The 14549-nt window shown below is 38.9% G+C and overlaps 1 protein-coding gene across 1 annotated transcript in view; it reads left to right on the forward strand.

Annotated features, from left to right (window-relative positions):
* Positions 1 to 2402: 2402 nt before the first annotated feature.
* PURG (purine rich element binding protein G) overlaps positions 2403 to 14549 on the forward strand; it is a 21738-nt gene continuing 9591 nt past the window's right edge. The window contains exon 1 of the mRNA XM_053700749.1: positions 2403 to 2515. The gene's annotated coding sequence lies outside the window, so the exon portion shown is untranslated. The remainder of the gene's footprint in view (positions 2516 to 14549) is intronic.

The following is a 14549-nucleotide window of genomic DNA, read 5'->3' on the forward strand; positions in this document are numbered from 1 at the left end:
TGTGTGTTGGGCAGACTCGAATTGGGGCCCCATGATCCCTCTCCCATTCTGCCGTTATTAGGTCGGACTCAGCAATAGGGGTATTTCCCTCATATGCCCATGCTGCCTTCTTAGTGAGTTGCAAAAAATGTTTGTTTAAGAAATTGCATATCCCCTCAATTAGGATTGTTGCATCAGGTTCCATGCTGCTGTAATTTTCAGTGTCTTTGCACTGCATACCCGGCTTGCAAGATAAGGGGGTGGGGGGGGTTGGGGGGGGGTGTTGAGAGCCTCTCACTCCAGTGACTGCCTTAGGCCTCAACGTTCCGGATCGGTTATTCAGGGTGGTAGCCCCAATATTGTGGTATCAATCGATTTAGCTTGATAAGTAGATTCTAAATATCAGGGTGAGGTAGATGAATGATCCTCATAAACATCAATAGAAGGCTTACTATTAATGCTTCACTCAGAGCAACCGATATTGCTTCCATTCAAGGTGCTGCCCAGAAACACGCCCCTGGGCAGCAATTTTAAATATGCATATATATGAATAACCAGTTGTGCAGCGTTGTACACCACCTGTTTGGCTGTTTTCTTTCCATTTCTATTTTTAATCTGCATTTGCTAATAAATGTTACGTTTTAAAATATATTTTTGAGCGGAGTATACCGTTTTCTTTTGTCTGTATATGAATATATACGTATATATTTAAGTATTAATATGTGTATATATATATATATATATATGTATAAATATATATGCATATACATATATATTTACAGGGAACACACAGTGCCCATAGACCACAATGTAAAGGCACTTTTCAGTGCTAGTTTTCTTCTAACACCCCACACCCGAAAACTTTTAACCCCTTAAAACTGCCTAGTGCAGTATTTTCATAAATAAAAAAATATTTCGGGGCACACTTTTTAGAAAATTAACAGGTCTGATCTCTGGTTAATTTTCTGAGCACTAATTGCTACTGCGAGCTTGCAGTAGCAATAACCACTTGTAATGGCTGATTATTTACTGTGCGCCTGCAAACTGGCAAAATTAACCGTTTACGGGCATGTAATAAATTAGCGCTCCACTTGTAATCTAGCCCTATGTGTAGTGTTTTGGATGTACAACTGGAATCGGCACTTTAATATGGATTTTACTATGGAGGAATAATAGTTATGTTTTATACGAGTGCTCCTCTACATCATTATTGGAAAGTCTTATTGTCTGCACACTCAAGTACAGATTGGCTTCTCAATAAAGCAAGTGGTGGAGTATGGCTGTTCATTTGTTTTTTAAAAGTTTATACTTCGCTAACATTATTGTATTGCAATGTCTTGTAATTACAAGGTGTTTACTGACCCTTTTAATTTCACAAAAGGTTAACCAAATAGTTAAAGTCAGTTTCAGAGCAGCAACATACTACTGTGAGCTAGCTGAACACTTCTGGTGAGCTCCCAGTAGAACATAGCTACTCCTGAGCCTATCTATGTATGTTTTTCATTAAAGGGACACTGAATCCACATTTGTTCTTTCATGATTCAGATAGAGCATGCAATTTTAATCAACTTTCTAATTTACTCCTATTATCAATTGTTTCTTTTGCTATCTTTATTTTAAAAGCAGGAATGTAAATCTTAGCAGCCAGACCATTTTAGGTTCAGCACCATGGATAGCGCTTGCTTATTGGAGGCTTACATTTACCCACCAATAAGCAATCATAACCCAGGTTCTCAACTAAAAATGGGCCGCCTCCTATGCATCTCATTCCTGCTTTTTAAATAAAGATAGCAAGAGAATGAAGAAAAATTGATAAAAGGAGTAAATTAGAAAGTTGCTTAAATTTGCATGATCTATCTGAATCATTAAAGAAAAAATGTGGGTTTAGTGTCCCTTTAAATATTCCAAGAGAATTAAGTCAATTTTGTAACTGACATAAAAGTACAAGTCTCTTAAAAGTGTATGCTCATAAGGTCCTTTCATTATTTTGTGGGTCAATGATCCAGTCTTAAAATGTAAGTCCCCCGTTGCGGGTTCTACAAGATGCCACCCACCCCTTGAACGCCGCAGTACCAAATGCTAATTCCAAAGATATTAAATTCAGCACCTGATAAAACCCATCCATGTTCTCAGGCTTTTGCTGCATCTGATCTACGATATGGTACCTAGAGGGGCTGTGGAAGAAAACTGGTTTGAATGGAGTTGCATCTCTTACTGCATATAAATAGACATTCACTCCCCTAACCGCTATATGCACCATAACCCCACACCCGTATTACATCCACTCGCTTAAGATAATAAGATTCCCACTTTTCCAATCGGTTGTACGGTTCCCTCCCCGTATCCAGTGACGTAACCGGCGACGGGCACGGAATGACATCACGAAGGCGGAAGCTTGTCACGCCGTTGTGGACCGGGCCGGTGAAGCTGCTCAGCTGGCAGGTAGTGATGGTGCTGCGCGATGGATCGAAAGCGAACCGCGAGGACAATGTTTAACCTGGAACATCTGGCAGAGTGAGCAAAGTGCAGTGTGGTGGTAAGTGTAATGCAACATAGCTGCAGGGAGTGCAGCACTGCAATATAGCACTTCTGCACATCATCCAACAGTATCACCATAGCAGCCAGTGGTGCAACCCAAGCTGCACTTCAGCATCTTTCTGTAGAGGGTAATGCAACATTATAGTGGTCAGTGTAATCCAATCTGCATGGCTACATCATACTAGGTACTGTAATATAACCTGTAGTAAAACATTTTATAGGACAACATAACTTGCACTGCAGCATCGAATTTGATGGTGCAGTGCAACTTGTGCTGCAAGATTTTAATTGGTGTAATATAATGCATTCTGTACTGAAAAATAATATTGTGGGGCAAGCAATGCAACCTGCACTGCAAAATGATTCTGGGTAATGGAAAGCAGGCTGCACTATACAATTATTCTAGAAAACCTAACAGCAGTTACACTGTACAATTATTCTAGTGAGTGCACATTGGTCTGCACAGTACTATCATTTTGGGAATTGCACAATCACCTATGTTGGGTAGCGCCTTGTGACTCAATAGTGACCTGAGGTATACTGTTATTTTGGAGAGTTTGCAGCAATGTAACTTAAATTGCAACATCAAATTCAGTAGTGCATTGCAGGATGTGTTGCAACACCATAATGGTGCAGTGCAACTTATGCAGCAAAATATATTTGCAGTTCTACAGTATTTGCTCTTTTTCTGTTATTCTCAAGAGTGCGTTGCAACCTGAACTGAACTGTTATTCTGGAGAGTGCACAGCAGCCTGTTTTGTGCTATAATTTTTGAGAACATACTGCAACATGCACTGTGCAATTATTTTAGGAAGTGCACTGCAACCTGCGCTATACCGTTGCAGAGGGCAGATTGACCTTTACTGTTAGAACCTGAGAAATGCTATGCAACTTAATCTGTACAGTTATCCTGGTGAGCAGCATAGCAATCAAAACTGCATTATGCTGGGGAGGGCTTTGTAATTTGTTCTGCAACATCATGCTAGCGAGAGTATCTTCACCTGCACTGCAGCATCATGCTGTAGAAGAGTAACTTACACCGAAACATAAGATCGTAGACTGTTTTACGCTAGTTATGTAAACAGCTTCTTACTTGTTTTGCATTCATGTCAGTCATTTTAGCTTATCTCAGGGTTTTTTTTTCCCCTATGTATAATGTTGTGGAACAAAATAAAGTGTAATCTTCAGATGGAAATTACAGTAATTTTCATGGTAGTTTTAACACTGCACTGCATCATAGTGACGTGTTGCACAAAGCAATATTAACTAAAGCATAGTACATTGGCGACCACAGCAACCTATTCTTTTGTAATACTTGAGTCAAATTGCACTGCAGAGAAATACTTATAGGCAGTGCTTCCTTTTATTAATCATTTTATATTCAAGAGGTACAGGTACATATTAGTGAGTAACTTGAAAAAAAACAATCAAAAGTAGAATATTATATTGTGACATGAAAATTATACACAATTCAAATTCAAGTGTCCATAAATAAAGTTTTCATTGAACACCGCCACTATCAGTTTAAATATTATCTGTACTTACTTTTGGGGATACAACAACAGAGTGGAGTAGTTGTGATAGAGACTTGTGTTACGATTTCCTCACTTTGCACTGCTGCTTGGCGCAATATACGTTAACATCTCAAAGGAAAGTAATGGTCAGAAAAATTAGAAAATTCAAAACAGAGTTTCATCACAGTAGAATTTCTTCACAAAAATAAAAAAGTGAAAATGAGGTAGAAGCCAAATTAAGTTTCCTAACTAAAAAGTATAGTATGTTGGTGACCTGGACAACCTATACTATAATTTACTGTTATAATAGTTGACTCAAACTGCACTGCATAGAACTGCTGTATTTTCTAAATCACTTTATGTTCAAGAGCTGCAAGTATATAGGGCTTCATATATTAAGGCGTCAAATTTTTCACATCTCGACAAACGAAACATCCGCCATAGCTCGCGCCTAGCGGAAACAAATCCGTCACTCAAATGCACTAAAAATCCTCCCAAACAAAGTCATGTCTAATCCGTCGCGAAGACCAGCGGATTATGATAACATTGAAGCTCCGCTCCGTGCGTACTTGGGAGACAGACATATCGACAAAATATGTTTATAAGTGCGTCAATGACTGTGGCAAGATGTCTTGAAAAAGCAGTTGACATGCCAATTATGATGATTGAAATTGACTGGAAGGATCCTGTTGCAAAAAAATGTAGTGCTGCCAGAAGTTTTAGAAGTCCAGGGTTTGCCCGTTACTGTGATGTCATGGTCTCCAGCTCCAACTCGTCACTGATCTCATTATACAGTGCAAATATACACTACCTATCTAGTCGTGAATCTTTGGATGATCTCTCAGTCAAAAGGGACATCCGAATCCAATCCTGGGAAGGAATATCCTTGGGACTCTCCTTTGTGGAAGCTGCTGTAGTTGTGCTTCATCTTGAGTCTGCCTTCTCCTTTGTTAAACAAAAAGTCTGAATATAAAAAGATGCAGAAGGGTCTCCATGATGGAATGGTCAACTACCAAGAAAGTTATGTTTTAATTGTGATTAAAGTTGTGCTTTTATTTAGCTAGTACTAATCCTTTCAGCATCTTTCTGTAAACCCCTCTGATTTCTATAGTGTTGGCCAACAAATAAGTAGCAGATGTTGATCCACGAATAAATCAGGTGAAACTTTGATAATATTTGCGATAAGAGGAATAAAAGGCGTACAATGGCATAAAAAAAAAAAGAGACAGTGAACGAATACACACGGATTAGCCCATCCGCAGATTTTATTTTGCGGATTTTACAATTCTGTTACTTTGACGGCTTAGTACAGGGGGCTCAGAGTAGCGAGTACAAGTTTTAGCCATGTGATTAGATAAAGCTCAGTTTACTCTTCATTACATCAGTGTAACTTTGCTCCCTAAAAGTGTACATTTTAGGCAGGGGGTTGATAAATATATTTTAAATATATTTTAAATTTAGCTGCAGAGAATACTCTGTAATTTTTTATATATATATATATATATATATATATATATATATATATATATATATATATATATATATATATAGTATCTCACAAAAGTGAGTACACCCCTCACATGTTTGTAAATATTTTATTATATCTTTTCATGTGACAACACTGAAGAAATTACACTTTGCTACAATGTAAAGTAGTGAGTGTACTGCCTGTATAACAGTGTAAATTTGCTGTCCCCTCAAAATAACTCAACACACAGCCATTAATGTCTAAACCGATGGCAACAAAAGTGAGTACACCCCTAAGTGGAAATGTCCAAATTGGGCCCAATTAGCCATTTTTTCTTCCCGGTGTCATGTGACTCGCTAGTGTTACAAGGTCTCTGGTGTGAATGGGGAGCAGGTGTGTTAAATTTGGTGTTATCGCTCTCGCACTCTCTCATACTGGTCACTGGAAGTTCAACATGGCACCTCATGTCAAAGAACTCTATGAGGATCTGAAAAAAAGAATTGTTACTCTAAATAAAGATGACCTAGGCTATAAGAAGATTGCCAAGGCCCTGAAACTGAGCTGCAGCACGGTGGGCAAGACCATACAGCAGTTTCACAGGACAGGTTCCACTCAGAAAAGGCCTCGCTATGGTTGACCAAAGAAATTGAGTGCTCGTGCTCAGCGTCATATCCAGAGTTTGTCTTTGGGAAATAGATGTATGAGTGCTGCCAGCATTGCTGCAGAGGTTGAAGGGGTGGGGGGGTCAGCCTGTCAGCGCTCAGACCATACGCCGCACACTGCATCAAATTGGTCTGCATGGCTGTCATCCCAGAAGGAAGCCTCTTCTAAAGATGATGCACAAGAAAGCCTTCAAAGAGTTTGCTTAAGACAAGCAGATTAAGGGCATGGATTACTGGAACCATGTCCGGTGGGCCGATGAGATCAAGATAAACTTATTTGGTTCAGATGGTGCCAAGTGTGTGTGGCGGCAACCAGATGAGGAGTACAAAGACAAGTGTGTCTTGCCTACAGTCAAGCATGGTTGTGGGAATGTCAAAGTCTGGCACTGGGGATCTACAGTTCATTGAGGGAAACATAAATGCCAAGATGTACTGTGACATACTGAAGCAGAGCATGATCCCCTCCCTTTGGAGACTGGGCTGTAGGGCAGTATTCCAACATGATAACGACCCCAAACACACCTCCAAGATGACCACTGCCTTGCTAAAGAAGCTGAGGGTAAAGGTGATTGACTGGCCAAGCATGTCTCCAGACCTAAATCCTATTGAACATCTTTGGGGTATCCTCAAATGGAAGGTGGGGGAGTGCAAGGTCTCTAACATCCACCAGCTTCATGATGTCATCATGGAGGAGTGAAAGAGGACTCCAGTGGCAACCTGTAAAGCTCTGGTGAACTCCATGCCCAAGAGGGTTAAGCCAGTGCTGGAAAATAATGGTGACCACCCAAAATATTGACACTTTGGGCCCAATTTGGACATTTCCACTTAGGGGTGTACTCACTTTTGTTGCTAATGGTTTAGACATTAATGGCTGTGTGTGGAGTTATTTTGAGGGGACAGAAAATTTACACTGTAATACAGGCTGTACACTCACTACTTTACATTGTAGCAAAGTGTAATTTCTTCAGTGTTGTCACATGAAAATATATAAATATATATATATATATATATTAGACATACTTTAACATAGATACACATACTAGGGTTGAGAGTGTTGGGCTGGTACATTGCTCAGTATATCTGTGTTTGGTCATAAGCTCTGTTAACCCTCTATTAGTTACAACAGCCCAACTATTGCAAACAAATAGATGTCCCTGGGGGTCAGTGACACACACACGCAGTCCCCAGCATTGTACCTGCAGGGTGCTACCCAGTCCTATTACAACTGGAAAGCTTTTGGGATGTACTACAGACAGCTCTGTAATGCATGAGACTCTCCTGGTACGAGTGATATAACAGAACGCACAGTTTTACTAAAGAGCAAGCCTAGTCAGCTGTAAACCAATAAAAAGGCTGGCACCTTGAGAATTAAAGGGACATGCAACCCAATTTTTTTTTCATGATTTAGATAGCGCATACACTTTTAAACAACTTTCTAATGTACTTCTATTATACATTTTTCTTTGTTCTCTTGGTATATTTTGTTTAAAAGTAGGCACATAAGATCAGGAGAGTGCCCATTTATGGGGCACTATATGGCAGCAGTTTTGCAAGATTGTTATCCATTTGCAACAGCTCTAGATGACAGCACTATTTCCTGCCATGTAGGGCTCCAGAGGCCTACCTAGGAATCTCTTCATACAATTTAAAAAAAATTTCCAGTTTACATCTTTTTTTTTTTTAGCAATTTTGCTGTGTTCCCATGGTACTTTGATGAATGAAAGCCCGTTTTTTAAAAATACTATTAAAAACAGGATCACTTTCATTCATCAAAGTTTACAAAGCAGCCGTTTTGATTAAAAACTTACCTTTTGTTCTTTTCACAGCTACAGCAGCTTCCCCCTCCTGGAAATCCTCTCTTCACACGTCAGCAATGACTAATCCGGCTTCCTCCAATCACAGCATGGCCTCAGGCAATGACTACCCTGGGGGCAAAGCTGTGATTGGAGGAAGATGGATTAGTCATTGATGACGTGGGAAGAGAGGATTTCCAGGAGGGGGAAGCTGCTCTGTCTGCTCTGAGGTAAGTTTTTAATCAAAATGGCTGATTTGTAAACTTTGATGAATGAAAGTGCCTCTGTTTTTAATAGTATTTTTAAAAAAAAACGGCCGTTCATTCACCAAAGTTTACCTTCACTTTAAAACAAAGAGCTCCCCAGAACACAATAAGTTGATGTATGTGTTGCTACTCCATGGTTCTTGCAACTCTTGCACTATATTCCTGGTTATTACCTCTTACTGCCTATTTAATTTAGGCATATGCTCACTTCTCGAACAGCCCCAGGCAACTACAGGACCTGGCATGTCCCACAGCTGCTAGTCTCTAAGAAAAAAAAACTATTCATAATGGAGAAGCTGCCTGATAACATAAAAACAACAACAAAAAACCGTCAGGGTGCAACAAAGTTTGTAGTGGCGAAAATCTCCCAAACTGAAGTGCCAGGCACATATATTTAAAATGCAGCTGGCATCTTGGCCCTTGAGTTGACTGATCTATAAAGTAGAATATGTTTAATAGGAAGTGAGGTATTTGAACAGTTACTTTTAGAAGTTGTAGGAAACACTGAAAATAAAAGAGTTTTAAAGTAAAAATTCCATTAAGATGTGTTCAAAAATGTATTTCAATATTTTATAAAGAAATATATAATCTTATGCTTAAAGGTACAAGAAACCCCACAATTTTCTTTCATGATTTGGATAGAACATACAGTTTCAAATAACTTTCCAATTTACTTCTGTTATCAAATTTGCGTCATTCTCTTGCTATCCTTTGCTGAAGGAACAACATTGCACTACTGGCAGCTAGCTGAGCACATCTAGTTAGCCAATCACAAGAGACAAATGTGTGCAGGCTCCAATTGGCAGCTAGCTCCTACTAGTGTAGGATATGTGCATATTATTTTTCAACAAGGGATACCAAGAGTACAAAGCACATTTGAAAATAGAAGTGAATATAAAAGTGTCTTAAAATCACGTATGGGAAAATCACAAACTTTCCTGTCAAAATCAGAACTTTTAAACACTCCACACTGCCACATACCCAACCTCCGCATTAATTACCAAATCACAATTGCTCCCTAAAAACTAAAATGCTTTGGCACATATCTCACTGTAGGCCAACAGGACCTATTCAAACACAACTATACAAAGCTAAAAGATGAGGACTAGGTTTACCTAACATTGCCTCATATCGCACAGCTATATTAATGCAACGCTTAGTGGAATGGTCACATAATAATGAACAAAAAGCGTGGGTTAAATTTGATGGCCAAATACTTGGCCTGAGAAATGTAGGCACACTCACATGGATACCCCCTAATCGTCGCCCCCACGTAATTTCCAAGTACCCCATTACCGCAGAGGTCTTCTCCACCTGGAACAGAACCTTGGCTTCTTATACACACATCTCCCCCAGAACGTCACCCTTGCTGCCAATAATAGAGAATCCTGATCTCCCATATAGACGACTAGGATCGCGAGTGGGTAATCCTTACAGCCTCAGAGAGGGTACACTACATCATGCATTTGACAATGGTAAACTGTGCTCTTAACAATTCATGCAAGACAAACATGAAGAACTATTTTCCTCATGGCTTCGCTATCACCAACTCATCCACTACATTTCACACCAAAAACATAAACATAACTTTAACATGGACTTCACCTCATTCGAACAACTATGCGTCATGTCCACCTCTCCTAAACACCTGATATCACTGATATATAAAATCCTATTAATCCCACAGGACGAAATTCTCACGACCTACACGACCGCATGGAACAGGGAACTAAATTCAAAGATAGAAGACATATCCTGGCTCAAGGCATTCACACTCATAAAACGCTCCTCAGTGTCAGCAACGGTACAGGAGATACAACTCAAACTTCAGTGCCACTGGTACCTGACCCCTGAAAGGCTGCAAAGATGTTATCCAGCTGTTAGCGCAAAATGCTGGAGGGGTGCGGGGGTGAAGTATCCCTGCTTCACATTTGGTGGTCCTGTCCATAACTACATTACTTTTGGAAGGAAGTCCTTGGCATCATATCAGATAGATTGAACATAATCATCCCCAATTCCCCTGAGATCATCCTATTTCTCGCCTTGCCCAAAGTCACAGACGCCATCAAACTAGCTCTACTACTGATAATGCTCACTGGAACTAAAAAAACTTATCCCCAAGAACTGGAAATCTCAAAATGTTCCAACCACAAGAGACTGGTGAGCCCAAGTAACTGTCAGGCAAATATTTAGGATACTCAGATATCCCTGCGAACAAAAGGCTGTGTGAGTAAAGGACCACAACTGCAGCATAAATGTGATGTTGAGTGGTGTGGAATGATTCTGCAGTGGTAACATGGAGGCAGCATATAAAGCAGTATCAAGCAGTACACAACACATTTAATATACGGTTCAGATAGTCAGCAGCTGAGACAGGTGAGTTTTTAGCTCTACCCAGTACTGTACCTCTGTACCAGAAATAAAGTTAAAGTAGCAATTGCCAAAACAACTCAGTAGAAGTTAGGTAGAAACCAAACATCTCTATTAACTGGCGTAGGAGCGTTTAAGTAATATACCAAACTGTTCTAGTTAAATGTGGGGTAAGCGAGAATAACAGTTTATTACTCAGTGGAAGTTTGTGCCATATTTGATATTAAGGTGACTTACCGAGTTAAGCGCAAAGTAAGGTCACTAGTATGGTAGTTCACTTTGTTTGAGCAGCGTCAGGAAGTCCTGTTTGTTTGTTTGCAGCGAGTACACGGAGCGCTCCGGTCTCAGTAAGGGGCGAGACTCTTGCGCGTGACGTCACCGCTTGTTCCGTGAGAGGCGTAGTTGTTGTGAGCACAGGCAGGCTGAGCTTGTAATCCACAGGAGCGGTTGAGGTAACGAGTCAAGCTTGAGAGAGAAATAATCAAGCACTGAGTAATAGAACTTGTGTCACTAAATAGGGGAATAAGTGGGAGGTGTATTTGCAATAGTTGAAGAACAGTCTATGCAAAAGATAAGGTGGAGAAGCAGGCTAAAGGCTGAATATGACAGTAACTGACCTTATATCTAGAGCAGTACCACTACCTCAAAAAAAATTAAAACATATGAGATGATGCTGTCTGAACTCCCATTCATATTGTAGTTTCCTCCATGTCCACTTTCCAGCCAGTGACCACATTTTATATATTTTATTTTCCTGTAGTAATTAATTTTAAAAAACAAACTAAACTCTTAATTAACAATATAGTTTTGAGATGTTTGAGATTTATATCTACCTTGATAAATAAACCTTATTTGCTTCTAGAGAGTTTATGAACATCTCTTTGGAGGATACTTTGCACGAGTAGCTTGTTTAAAGTGAAGGTAAAGTCGATCAGTATGGGAAATATCACTGTAAGTCGTTTAAAAAATAAACCCCACTTTCATTCATGATTTTTTTTTTTTAAATTATAAAATAAAACTTTTATTCATGATATGCGATCCGATTTTAACATACCCCTTCTCCTCCTGACGCCAGTATACTACTTTTTTTATTTGTGACATTAATTCATTTGCCCAATTGATTTTCTGGCCATTAGGCGGCCAACTCCACACACAAAACGCCCCTTCTATCCACTGCGCCTGCGCTTAATGCCCCTTCTATCCACTGCGTCTGCTCTTCATTTAGCGTCTTAGCCTTTGTATATAGAGGTGCATTACGCATGCGCACCATTCCTCATTTCATTAGTGAGCTTGGATGCCTACGTAGAGAGCGGGTGGGACCGCTCTCTACGCAACAGAACATAAATAATTAGGCAATAGAAAAGGGGCGGAGGAATGGAGCAGTAAGGATCGCAAACTAAAATTAAAAATAAAAATATTTAGGAATTATTTAAAAAACAAAACAAAAAAAAACGTATCGACTTTGTTATATATAGCGTAATAAAGTTAACTACCTATTCCACACTGCCCCACTTTACCTTCACTTTAACACAGTCCACCTATATCTGTGATGTTTCAAGTCTCAGTTTTTCTGTGATTCTGTTTTCTGAATCCAAGTAGTGCAGTGGATAGAACACATTTCTAGTGAACTTAAGTTCACAGGTTCAAATCTTACACTAAGTATATTTTGCTTGTTTTTCTTATTAAAAGACATTTTTAAGAGCTGAATGTCTTAACGATAGAAAGACATTTTCAGCTGTGTTTTTATGCATTATTAAAGGTCAAATTAACGTGCTGTGTAATTTGCTCAGAAAATTTTCCTTTAAACACATTTCATTGTGTGTCTATGATGAACGTACAGTGCACCTTAGTAATGTATTTCATACTAGGTACAAAACTACTTAAAGGGATATTAAACACTAAATACATGCTTGATAGAATGATGCATTCAAAGAAAAGATTAGTCCATGACTTACATGTAGATGTATTTTTTAAAGTTTCATTAGTTGTTTAAAAAGTGACAAAATAAGTGTAAAGTTTTAGTGTCTATAAAACACTGGGAGCTGCCATGTTGTAACTTGTGTTACCTTCTCTGCTGTGGCCAATTATGGAACGTTATACATAGGTCATTAGAGTGTGCAGCCAATGGCTGTGTGGAATATAACAGTGTTCTGCACTTCCATTTCTAACAGGAACTGAAAAGCTCACAATTTCAGAATGGAATTACAGGCAAAGAGGACAAAATAAATAATGAAAGTATATTACAGAGTTGTTTTATTATATACAATTTATCATTTTATATTACCATCTCAAAGTGTTTAATGTCCCTTTAAATGGATGATGAACCATAAGTAAATGCTAGACATAATAATGTATTCAAAGCAATGGTTATTTTTTACAAGTATATTAGTTGTTTAAATATTAAACCTTTTTAGATAACCCTGTGTTCCACACAGCCTTGTTTGGATATTCTTTTTTTTTTTATTGTCTGTTTTATATCGATCCGTAATTGCCCTCCATAGGAAATATAGATAAGGGGAAACATGGCGGCGCCTATTACTTTATTAAAACTCAGTGGTATTTACAAACCAACAATTTTTAGAGTTAAATTACAGGAAAGAGGACCAAAAATACTGAAAGTAAAAGCAGAGTAACTCCCTGGAAGGCTTAACAAACTCCTAGCGCATGTGCAATAATAACCCCTAAACCGCCATTCCCCACATCGCAATCACTAATAAAAGTTATTAAACCCTAAACCGCCATTCCCCACTTTGCAATCACTAAAAAAAGTTATTAAACCCTAAACCGCCACCCCCACATCGCAACTACTAAATAAACCTATTTACCCCTAAACCGCCATCCCCCCACATCGCTAAGTACCTAAAAAAAACTATTAACCCCTTAACTGCCACCCCCCCACATTGCAACTACCTGCATTAAACTATTAACCCATAAACTTAACACCCCTAACTTTCCCAAAATTAAAATACACCTAAAGATAAAATAAACTAACTACCTTTAAAATAAATAAAAAAACTTACCTGTGAAACAAAATTAAAACCTAAGCTTAAACTAAAAAATACCTAACATTACTTCTTTAAAAAAAATACAAAATAAAAAAAATAAAAAACCTACATTAACAAAAAAAAATCTAACATTACTAAAAATAATAAATCCTACCATTACAAAAAAATTAAACACTAAAATTACAGAAAATAAAAAAAGCTACCATTACAAAAAAATAACTAATTGATCCAAAATATTTTTTTTCTATTTCTGTTCTTAGTACCCCCCCAAAAAAAACACACCTCAAAAAACAAAATAAACTACCAATAGCCCTTAAAAGGGCCTTTTGCAGGGCATTGCCCCGAAGCTAACAGCTCTTTTACATTAAAAAAAACACAACAATTACCCCCTAACATTTACAACCCCGACCCCCGCAAAATAAAAAACTTAACTACAAAAAAAACAAATCTACCCATTTCCCAGAAAAGGGCATTTGGATGGACATTACCCTTAAAAGGGCATTCAGCTCTTTTTCTGGCCAAAAGAAAATCTTTAAAAAAAAAACACCCCAAAAAAACTAACAAAAAACTAACACTCAGGGGTCTATTTAAGAAGCAGCGGATGCTACACCTCAAACCCATTCCGCTTCCGTTCCGGCTGAAGCAGAAGTTAAGTAGCAGCGGTCCTAAGACCGCTGCTCCTTAACTCATCCGCCAACTCTGAGGTGGCCGAAAGCAATCCGCCCGATCGAATACGATCGGGCTGATTGACACCACCTGCTAGCGGCCAATTGGTGCAATGATAAATGCCGACAGCATATGCGTGGCGGACATGATAAATGGACCGCTAAGTCCCAAATTTGTACTCACCAATAATGAGGATGACCATCCATCTTTATCCATCGGCGGAGCATCTTCTACAATCTTCATCCAGGCCACGGTCCATCTTCTAGCTTCATCCTGTTGGCGGGGGGA

This window comes from Bombina bombina, chromosome 2 (genome assembly GCF_027579735.1).
Source record: "Bombina bombina isolate aBomBom1 chromosome 2, aBomBom1.pri, whole genome shotgun sequence".
In the NCBI taxonomy this organism is placed as follows: Eukaryota; Metazoa; Chordata; class Amphibia; order Anura; family Bombinatoridae; genus Bombina; species Bombina bombina.